Source organism: Mesoplodon densirostris, chromosome 11 (assembly GCF_025265405.1).
Source record: "Mesoplodon densirostris isolate mMesDen1 chromosome 11, mMesDen1 primary haplotype, whole genome shotgun sequence".
In the NCBI taxonomy this organism is placed as follows: domain Eukaryota; kingdom Metazoa; phylum Chordata; class Mammalia; order Artiodactyla; family Ziphiidae; genus Mesoplodon; species Mesoplodon densirostris.
The window spans coordinates 28,007,729-28,016,920 of NC_082671.1; the positions used below are offsets into that span (position 1 = coordinate 28,007,729).

The 9,192-nt window shown below is 40.0% G+C and overlaps 1 pseudogene; it reads left to right on the forward strand.

Annotated features, from left to right (window-relative positions):
- The first annotated feature begins 5,439 nt into the window (after positions 1-5,439).
- LOC132499486 (ferritin light chain-like) lies at positions 5,440-5,902 on the forward strand (annotated as a pseudogene).
- The last annotated feature ends 3,290 nt before the right edge of the window (positions 5,903-9,192 follow it).

A 9,192-nucleotide genomic window follows, 5' to 3' on the forward strand; every position in this document is an offset into this window, starting at 1 on the left:
GGATTGGCTGGCTGGATACACTGTGCTTCTGATCAAGCAGAGCATTTATAGGAACATGAAAATTAGATATCTAAGTTTGGGTTTGTTGACATGCCATCCTGGGCAGGAGCAGCCTCATCTTGGACCTAGAAATTTATTTCAACACTACTTTCTGTTATATAATTCAGTTAATCCCCTTTGTTGTGGGAAAAATTGGTTGACTTGAGTTTTCTGCTTCTTGCTGCCTCAAACAGCCTAACAGTTAACATATTCATAGCAGGAGTCACCAACATATAGACAGAAATTGAAGGTATAGGAATAGATGAGCTCACTTAACAGGTGTATATAGAGTGAGAACAATCAGTCCTTGGAGAGATAGCTGAGGAATAGCAATTGGCTGGCAATTGACACGGAGAAGGAATAGCCAAAGAGGAAGGGAAAAAATAGTGGGGTACTACAGAAGATAAACTTCATCAAAATTGTCACATGCTACAGAGAGGTCAACTAAGATAACACTTGAAAGTGATTTAGCAGCAAGGAGGTCACTGAGGGTCACTGAGGGTCACTGGGGTGGTGGTGGAGGATGTAACCTGATTGTAATGAGAGGAATGAATGGGAGGTGAGGGAATGAACACGTAAGTACAGTAAGTCCCCTACATATGAACGAGTTCCATTCTGAGAGTGTGTTCTTAAGTCCAATTCATTTGTAAGTCCAACAGTTAGCCTAGGTACCCAACTAACACAATCGGCTATATAGTACTGCACTGTAATAGGTATATAATACTTTTTGCACAAATAATACATAAAAAACAAAAAATAAAACATTTTTAATCTTACCGTACGGTACCTTGAAAAGTACCAGTAGTACCAGTTATATCACTGCTGCTTTTACTCTTGCTTCCAGACATCGTGGGCTTGAAATAAAGATACTGTACTACTGTACTCTATACAGTACTGTACAGTAAAGTACACAAAACCACAACCAGGTGTAGAGGATGCACGCATGTGACAATGTACGCAAGACACGTGAACTAACTTGCGTGATTGGACGTGTGAACGAACGTTCGCATCTTTGAAAGCTCGCAACTTGAAGTTTTGAGTACTGTATCCCAACTCTCAAATAAATACTTGTTCAAATGAATTGCTGCTTCTATTTAGATTCATGCTGAGAAGAAAAATAGATTTTATAAGGCTATGTAGCCCTACTTCAAAGAAGGTAAAATGGGGCAATTCAGAACTATTATTTATGGACCTATTTACCCAGATGTCAAACATGATTAATACTCACATGAGTTCACGTAATCATCAGTCTGAGGTATCATGCTATTTTATAAAGTGGGAACTTTCCCAAATAAAAAGGTGTGTCAGACTCCAAACACTATGCTCTTTCTACTCTGTTTGGGCGCTCAGGAGAGAGGTTTATGGTACATCCAGGACCAGCAATATAAAAGTGATTAAGAATTTCAAGACAGTGAGCAGAGCATTAAACCAGGGGTGGGGCCTGTGCAGCTGCACAAGTGGCCCCCCCCCCATGAGTCTGGCTCTTGGTGCATCCGACCTCAGGACTTCCCAAGAGAATCAGTTACAACTACTGACTATTCAGGAGCTCTGTCAAAATAAAATTCAGAGACAAATGTGAACACAGGGAAACATTTTTACTAGCAGTGCAAGGGAGCTAGGCCTTTAGAAAAAATGGCTCATCAAATAGAATGAGAGGAAATTGTAGCTCAGATGATATGGCAGATATTTATAGTTCAGATACAGCAGTTGACAATTCAGATTGGAAAAGAACAAGATGTTCCTGTCTTTTGGTAAGGAAAACAGGATGTTCTTGTTTTTGTGGCTTATCTCAGGAGGCAAAGCTTTTAGGATTTCCTGTTAGTCAAGGCTTTTAGGAGGTTCCTATTATTCATTGTTTATCTTGGAACGCAAGGTTATTAGGAATGGAAGTCTTTTCTGGTGCATGGTCAGTGATTTGTGGACAGTCTGGGCAAAGGGCAAGATGTCATTTTTCCTTTCTCGCCTCTTTGCTTGCTGTGTCCACTTTACTGTAGTTACCTCTAACTCGGAACCTTCTCCATTTCCTTCCCTAGATACCATATAAAGAAAACTTTATTATAGTTTGTTCCTCTGGGTAGGTTATATAAGAATAACAAACAATATTACTTTCCTTAAATCATGTTATTCATTCCTAGTGTGTGTATACAAATATATAATAAGTATATATATATAAAATGATTAAGTATATTTCTTATGCTATATATAAGTGAATATTGCGTCAATAATAAGAGCATGTATGCACATAAGCAGATGGCAATAAATTGTTCAAATCATCTTTACATGTCATATCTCAAAATATAAGAATAGGCCATGAGTTAGGTTCTTCACTCTTAAGCCATACTGATTATATCTGGATTCAAAACAGCAATTGGGGACTTCCCTGGTGGTGCAGTGGTTAAGAATCCGCCTGCCAAGGCAGGGGACATGGGTTCGAGACCTGGTCCAGGAAGATCCCACATGCCATGGAGCAACTGAGCCCATGTGCCACAGCTACTGAGCCTGTGCTCTAGAGCCCGCGAGCCACAACTACTGAGCCCATGTGCCACAACTACTGAAACCTGCATGCCTAGAGCCCGTGCTTTGCAACAAGAGAAGCCACTGTAATGAGAAGCCCATGCACCACAATGAATAGTAGCTCCCGCTCACCGCAACTAGAGAAAGCCCACACGCAGCAACGAAGACCCACCACAGCCATAAATAAATAAATAAATAAATAAATAAATAAATAAATTAATTAAAAAAAATAACAGCAATTGCTCCTCTAATATGAATTTTCAATTCAGTATAACATGTACATCATCATCTATTACTAACCCCAAGTCATTTCAGTTGGCTATTGTTAGAGTGACCAGGTTAGGCCCAAGATGGAATCATTTATGTAAAGCCACCACATTTGCAAACCAGAGTTTAACTTAGCTTCTATCCTCTGCTATCTCAATGGAAGACCTAGGCCAACCAGTCAACGCTTGCCTGCTCAGTAGAAGTTAACCTGACCTGGCTCCAAGATTTCCCTTTGCTCCATATAATGGAAGTAACACAGCCATTGGTTAAAACCAATCAGCAAATGCCCAGTGTCACTTCCTTATACCTCCTTGCTTTGGTCTGTAAACATTTCTTGCCTTGTATGGCTCTTTTGAGCTCCTTTCTATCTGCTAGATTAGATGCTGCCCCATTTATGAATTGCTGAATAAAAGTCTACTTGATCAGTAAATTATCTCTGGAAAATTTTCTTTTAACAGTATCGATGACAACTATGAATATTTATTGAGTGGTTAGAATAATGCCTTGCACACAGTAAGCATTTTACAAGTTCTAACTCATATAATCCTCAAAGTAACCCTGATTGGTAGGTATCATTATCACCCATTTTCCAAATGAGGAAACAGAGGTCCAAAGAGATTAAGAAACATGCCCAAGTCCACATGGCTTATCAGTGGTAAAGCTGGTATTTGAAGCCAAGCAATCAGGCTGTACAGCTGGATTCTTAAGCACGTAGTCATAAGCTATGTGCAAAAGAATCAAACTGGACTGCTTTCTCACACCATATATTTGAATAACTCAAAATGGATTAAAGGCTTACATGTAGTCCTAAACCATAACAATCCTGGAAGAAAACATAGGCAGTATGCTCTTTCACATTGGTTTTAGCAATATTTGGGGGGGTACGTCTCCTCAGGCAAGGGAAACAAAAGCAAAATAAACACGTGGGACTATATACATCAAGCTAAAAAGATTTTCACAGCAAAGGAAACTATCAACAAAACAAAAAGGCCATCTGCTGAATATAAAGATATTTGCAAACAGTATATCTGATAAGGGGTTAATATCCAAAATATACAAAGAACCCATACAACAACAACAAAAAAACAATCGGATTAAAAAATGAGCAGCGGACCTGAATAGATATTTATCCAAAGAAGACACACAGATAGCCAACATATACATGAAAGGATGCTCAACATCACTAATCATCAGGGAAATACAAATCAAAATCACAGTGAGCCATCACCTGACACATGTCAGAATGGCTATTATCAAAAAGACAGGGCTTCCCTGGTGGTGCAGTGGTTGAGAGTCCGCCTGCCGCTGCAGGGGACGCAGGTTCGTGCTCCCGTCCGGGAAAATCCCACATGCTGCGGAGCGGCTGGGCCCGTGAGCCATGGCCACTGAGCCTGCGCATCCGGAGCCTGTGCTCCACAACGGGAGAGGCCACAGCAGGGAGAGGCCCACGTACCACAAAAAAAAAAAAAAAAAAAGAAGTAACAAGTGTTGGCGAGGATGTGGAGAAAAGGGAACCCTCAGGCAGTGCTGTTGGGAATGTAGATTGGTGCAGCCACTATGGAAAACAGTATGGAGATTCCTCAAAAAATTAAAAATAGAATTAGCATATGATCCAACAATTCCACTCCTGGATATTTATCCATAGAGAACAAAAACACTAATTCAAAAAAATACGCACCACTATGTTCACTGCAGTGTTATTTACAATAGCCAGGATATGGAAGCAACCTAAGTGCTTATCAATAGATGAATGGATAAAGAAGATGTGGTATAAAAAATAATGAAATCTTGTCATTTGGAACAACATAGATGGACTTAGAGGATATTGTGCTAAGTGAAATTAATTAAATCAGACAGAGAAAGACAAATACTATATAATTTTACTTATATGTGGAATCTGAAAACCAAAACAAGTGAGCAAAAATAAAAAAACAGAAACAGAGTCATAGATACAGAGAACAAACAGGTGGTTGCCAGAGGGGAGGACTTGTGGGGAGAAGAGAGAAATAGGTGAGGGAGATTAAGAGGTGCAAGTTTCTAGTTATAAAATAAATGAGTCATGGGTATGAGTTGAACACTGTGGGGAATATAGTCAATAATTGTAATATCTTTGTATGGTGACAGATGGTAACTATATTTATCATAGCGATCATTTTGAAATGTATAGAAATATCTAATCACTATGTGTGTAACAGAAACTAACATATCATTGTAGGTCAATTATATTTCATAAACAAACAAACTCATAGAAAAAGAGATCAGATTTGTGGTTACCAGAGGCAGTGAGTGTGGAGGGGAAAGTGGATGAAGGCAGTCTTCCAGTTATAAGATAAAGAAGTACTAGGGGTGTAATGTACAACTTGATAAATATAATTATCACTGCTGAATATTATATATGAAAGTTAAGTTGCAGTGCGCTTGGGGTCCCATGGATCTCTCTTGCTTCAACAGTGTCTGGACTGAACAGACCCAGGGACGCCTCCTTGCTCCAGCCTCTGCAACTATCCTCCAACCTTTTTTCCAGTTGCAACCTTCAGAATCAGCCACTGGCACCAGCCAACACCATTTTTTGACCTCAACTCCTTACAAACATGACCTCCCAGATTCGTCAGAATTGACATGCATGTGAGGGCCTCCCACACCTACCTCTCTCTGGGCTTCTATTTCCACCGTGACTATGTGGCCCTGAAGGGCGTGGGCCACTATTTCCACGAACTGGCCAAGGAGAATCGCAAGGGCACCGCTGGATCATCTCTTGAAAAGACAAAATCATCGTGGCAGCCACGCCCTCTTCCAGGATGTGCAGAAGCCACCTCAAGATGAGAGGGGTAAAACCCAGGATGTTAAAGAAGTTGCTATACTCATGGCAAACAACCTGAACCAGGCCCTTTTGGATCTGCATGCCCTGGGTTCTGCCCGTGCAGACCCCCACCTCTGTGACTTCCTGGAGAGCCACTTCCTAGATGAGGAGATGAAACTCATCTAGAAACTGGGCGACCACCTGACCAACATCTGCAGGCTGGCTGGTCCCCAGGCTGGGCTGGGTGAGTATCTCTTCGAAAGGCTTAAAAGGCTTAACTGAAAGCATGACTAGGAGCCTCTGAAGCCCAGAAACATTTGAGGAGCCCCTCGGGTGTCAGGGCTCCTACCTGAAGCCCCACTCTGCAGCCTCTAGGCAGCTTTTTAACCACCCTGGAACCCTCTCCCAAGCCTTGGACCAAATGAAAACAGTAAAGCGTTTGGCAGAAAAAGAAAAAAAAAAGAAAAAAGAGAAAAAGAAAGCTAAGTGAGTAAATGCTAAGATTTTCTTCATCACAGGAAAAACATTTTTTTCTGTTTAATTTCATATCTCAAGAGATGATGGATGTTCACTAAACTTTTTGTGGTAATCATTTCATGATGTAAGTCAAATTATTTTGCTGTATACCTTAAACTTATATGTGCTGTATGTCAATTATATCTCAATAAAATTGGAAGAAAAATAAAAAAGTCCTTTACTATTGTGTTACTGTCAAGTTCTCTCTTTATGTTTGTTAACATTTGCTTTATGTATTTAGGTGCTCCTATGTTGGGTGCAAAAATATTTACAATTATAAATATAATACATTATATTTATTGTTGGATTGATTGCTTTATCATTATGTAATATCTTTGTCTCTTGTTAGTCTTTTTTTTAAAAAATTATTTATTTATTTATTATTTATTTATTTATTATTTATGGCTGCATTGGATCTTTGTTGCTGCGTGCAGACTTTCTCTATTTGCTGCAAGTTGGGGCTACTCTTTGTTGTGGTGCGCGGGCTTCTCTTTGCAGCGGCTTCTCATTGTGGAACATGGTCTCTAGGCACACGGTCTTCAGTAGTTGTGGTGCACAGGCTCAGTAGTTGTGGCTCGTGGGCTCTACAGCGCAGGTTCAATAGTTGTGGCACATGGGCATAGTTGTTCCGTGGCATCCTAAACCGGGATTGAACCCTTGTCCCCTGCACTGGTAGGTGGATTCTAAACCACTGCGCCACCAGGGAAGTCCTACAGTCTTTTTTAAAGTCTATTTTGTCTGATATAAGTATTTTTAACCCAGGCCTTCTTTTCATTTCCATTTGCATAGAATATCTTTTCCATTCCCTCACTTTCAGTCTGTGTGTATATTTAGATCTGAAGTGAGTCTCTTGACGGTAGCATATATATAGGTCTTGGTTTTGTATCCATTCAGCCACTCTATGTCTTTCGGTTGGAGCATTTAGTCCATTAACATTTCAAGTAATTATTGATAGGTATGTACTCATTGCCATTTTGTTTCTTGTTTTCTGGTTGTTTTTATAGTTCTTTTTTTTCCCCTTTCTTCTTTTGCACCCTTTGTGATTTGATGATTATCCTTAGTGTTATGTTTGGATTCCTTTCTCTTTTTATGAGTGTGTATCTATTGTAGGTTTTTGGTTTATGGTTACCATGAGGTTTATATATAATTACCTATATACATATACTTGATTATTTTAAGTTGATGATCTCAAGTTTGAATGCATTCTAACAACCTTGCAGTTTTACTCTGCCCCCACTGTTTAACTTTTTTTCTTCTTTTTCTTTTTTCCTTTTTTCTTTTATCTTTTCAACTAACGTTTAATACTTTTGACATCATATTTTACATCTTTTTGTTTTGTATATCCCTTAAATACTTAGTGTGAGTATAGATGCTTTTACTACTTTTGTTTTTTAACCTTCCTACCAGCTTTACAAGTGGTTGATCTGTTAACTTTACTGTATGTTTGCCTTTACCAATGAGATTTTTCCTTTTCATAGTTTTCACGTCTTGCTGTGGTCTTTTATTTTCTGCTTAGAAAAGCCCCTTTAACATTTCTTATAAAGCCAATTTATTGATGCTGGGCTTTTAGCTTTTGCTTGTCTATAAACTCTTTATCTCTCCTTCAAATATGAATGATAGCCTTGCCAGGTAGAGTATTCTTGGTTATAGGTTTTTTTCCTTTAATTCACTTTGAATATCATGCTACTCCCTTCTGGCCGGCAAAGTTTCTGCTTGAAAAGTCAGCTGACAGTCTTATGGGAGTGCCCTTGGCCCACTGATGAGAGAGCCTGGGTCTTGGGAGTGAGGGGGTCCAGGACCGACTGATCCCTTCCCACTGGTGGGCAGGTAACCCCTGGTGCTAATAGGCTAGAGGGAAGATTCTAAATTGGCGCTTGTCAACACCATTATCTTCATGGCAGAATGAACTTAGAAGAATGGCTGCCACCAGTTTCTGTCACCAGGGGTGATTCCCAGTTGCCTCCTGCCTCTCCCAGAGGCTCTCCAAGATCAGCAAGTGGGTCTGACCCAGGCTCCTTTCAAATTACTGCCTCTGTGCTAGATCTTAGAGCATGTGATATTTTGCATGCTCCCTTTAAGAGTGTAGTCTCTGTTTCCTACAGCCCTCTGGCTCTTCCATAAGCAGCCCCACTGGACTTCAAAGCCACATGTTCTGGGGGCTTATCTTCCTGGTATAAGACCCCTGGGCTGGGAGGCCTAATGTGGAACTCAGACCCCTCACTCCTTGGGGAGAATCTCTGAAATTGTGATTATCCTCCTGTTTGTGAGTTGCCTACCTAGGGGTATGAGTCTGGACTATATTGTGTCTCCACTCCTCCTACCTATCTCACTGTGGTTGCTTGTTTATATTTTAGTTGTGGAAAATCATTTCTGCTAGTCTTCAGGTCATTCTCATAGATAGTTGCTCTATAAATAGTTTTAATTTTTGTATGCCCATGGGAGGAGGTGAGCTCAGGGTCTCCCTACTCTGCCATCTTGACCACATCTATGATTTCCGAGCAGGAAAATGGCAAAGATGGGAGTAGAAAGTAGACAATCCCTTGTCTAGTACCTTTTTAAAACCTGATCTTTAGGTTATAACTTTGAAGGGGGCTAAGGGCAAATAGAATAAAGATATGCCAAATGAGCCACTACTTTATTCTCCTACCATATGCAGGTTATTTCCCAGTAGGAGTGTCCTTAATTCAAGGTAATGTGAAAATAACATGCATTCTTTTATTTAATTTCTTTTTATATCTCAACTTATGTCTTACTCCAAATTGGAAACAATAGTGCCCATGATCATGAGTTCTTGTGCATTGTTAAAATTTTCCATTAGCTCGACCCATGATTTAATTTGTTTCTAGGCTATAGATCCATGTCTTTCAAATTCTCATGAGTTTGAGGCATACAGTGTATGACTCCAGATCCAAGGCAGGAAACAGCTGGGCAAATTCAAACAGGATAAGTAAGGAGGTGTTAATAAAGGGGCTGCTTACAAAAGTTTGGACACAGTTAAGGGAAAGCAGGGGTAATAATGTTTCAATACCTTAGGACTAGCAATAGCAGGAAGCCCT